This window comes from Galeopterus variegatus, unplaced genomic scaffold, assembly GCF_000696425.1.
Source record: "Galeopterus variegatus unplaced genomic scaffold, G_variegatus-3.0.2 Scaffold26210, whole genome shotgun sequence".
Taxonomy (NCBI): Eukaryota; Metazoa; Chordata; class Mammalia; order Dermoptera; family Cynocephalidae; genus Galeopterus; species Galeopterus variegatus.
The window spans coordinates 2,058-4,038 of record NW_007752321.1 but is presented as its reverse complement, the minus strand read 5'-3'; the positions used below and the strand labels follow the sequence as shown (position 1 = coordinate 4,038).

The 1,981-nt window shown below is 54.8% G+C and overlaps 1 long non-coding RNA gene across 1 annotated transcript in view; it reads left to right on the top strand.

The window, feature by feature from the left end:
* Positions 1 to 1,981, top strand: part of LOC103583698 — a 3,561-nt gene continuing 1,580 nt past the window's right edge. Inside the window, exons 1-2 of the long non-coding RNA XR_549880.1 lie at positions 1 to 79; positions 781 to 889. This is a non-coding gene — a long non-coding RNA (uncharacterized LOC103583698). The remainder of the gene's footprint in view (positions 80 to 780; positions 890 to 1,981) is intronic.

The window sequence follows — 1,981 nt, the reverse complement described above, 5'->3', positions numbered from 1 at the left end:
AGTGTCTGCCCTGCTCTGTGCAGTGGTCACCAGCATCATCTGGAGGCAGTCCGAAAGCAAGACAAAACTCTCGTTCAAGGTGAGCAGCTCAGTCTAACAGGCCTGTAAGGACCCTCCTGGTAGGCCACAGACCCTGGCCCTTTTGCTGGGAGGCCAGCCTCAGGGGGATCTGGGACAGGTGGCCCTGGGGCACAGACTGTGTCTGCAGAGAGAGGGCCTGACTCTGGAAGGAGGCACCCTCCCTCCCCCTTGTTCTTGGGGGGTAGGACACACCTTGTCCACAGGGGCTTCTCGTAAATGTCTGTGCTAGTGGATTGCATGTCATTTCCAAGCCTTGGAAATGATCAAGGCTTCTGCATTTTTAGATTATATTTGTACAAATAATGAAAAGTTTGACCTTAGAGATAAAATGGAAGTCCCTCTTTTGATCCCTTCTGTAGCAGGAGGATAGCAAGAGACAAAAATTGGAATGCAGCGCACTTTAGCAATGAGTAGCTTAGAACCACATTCCCACCTATTAGGATTCGCCTGTGTGTGTGTGTGTGTGTGCATGTGTGTGCACGCGCGTGTGTGCGTGTGCTCACTCATGCGTGCATACTGGGGCGTGGGTGGGGGCCGTGGACACTGGCACACAGTTCCTCCTCCCGTGCTTTCCTGATGGTCCGTGTGACTCTCAAGGACACTATCTTTTCCAAGGCACTTTTGCTAAATGATTCAAACAGGCATCGTGGCTCACTCGCCACCCTCAGTCAGGTCTGACACTACCTCCTGTCTCTGCAGGTGCCCTTCCTGCCGGTTCTCCCCGTCCTGAGCATCTTCGTGAATGTCTATCTCATGATGCAGCTGGACCAAGGCACGTGGGTGCGCTTTGCAGTGTGGATGATAATAGGTATGTGGCTGTGACCAGCACTTCCAATGTCCCGGCTCCCCAGCGCCTGGCTGGGTGGTTAATCGGGCGCCTCCCTCGGTTCACATTTCACAACAGTGAGACACAGACGCATGTTGATAGTGGTTTTCTTTAAAACAGTATTGAACTCCTGGTAGGTTGTGGCTCCTTCCTTCCCATGCAGATCCTTTTCATTTTAATAGTCTCTTTTCTAAACTAGTTAGTAAGGACGAGGCTGTGCGTCTGCTGTTGATAAGGCACCAGCTGTCTTCCCCCGCCTGTGCCTCCCCACGGCCCAGCCGGCATCTGGTCCATGTGGGCTATGGGCTCCAGCAGTTGTGAGTGTCACACCTGGCAAGTGTGAGCTCCCCCTGGGCTCCTCTGCTGATGATGGCAGCATCCCTGTAGGAGGATGGCACTTGGAAGCATGTGGGAGGTGCCTTTAGGGCAGGGGTCACTTGATGGGACGGTGGCTCTCTTCCTCTCAGGCCTTGGTGTGTTCCTGCCACATGAGATCACAAGGGTGGACTGGCCTCTCAGGTGCTGGCACATGCTCTGTGGGTCTAACCATGTCCCACTCTCTTGGGCTATCTGTCCCCAAGGCTGGAGGGATGGGCCTGCCTGACCTCTCTGTCCAGGCAGGGGTGCTGTGGGGCAGGTGGCTGCAGCCTTGTGGTCTCCTAGGGCTTGCGAGGGGCACTTTCTGTCCAGGATGTACTTTGTGGCCCCATGCTCTGCTAGTAGAGCCCCTGTCTAGTTAGACCTCTCTAGGGCCTTTTTGAGAGAACTGCTCACAGCCCGCCCTGGCCAGTTCTCAAGCCCCGGGGGAGGTGGAGGATGCTTCTTCCCAGCATCCCATGAAATTCCCTGTGTTCCAGAGTGCTTGGTCATTTCCTGGGGTCTGGGCTGCTGAGTCCTTCCTTAAGGCCTGTTCTCCTCTATGTCTACCACACAAGGTGGCCCTGGGGCCATCTGACCACAGTCACTAGGTGCATGGTAGAAGCACAGGTCCCCACCCTGCCATGGACCTCTGGAGTTCTGGATGCTGGAAAAGGGCAGTGGATTCTTGGGTTAAATATGTTCCCGGGTATTAAG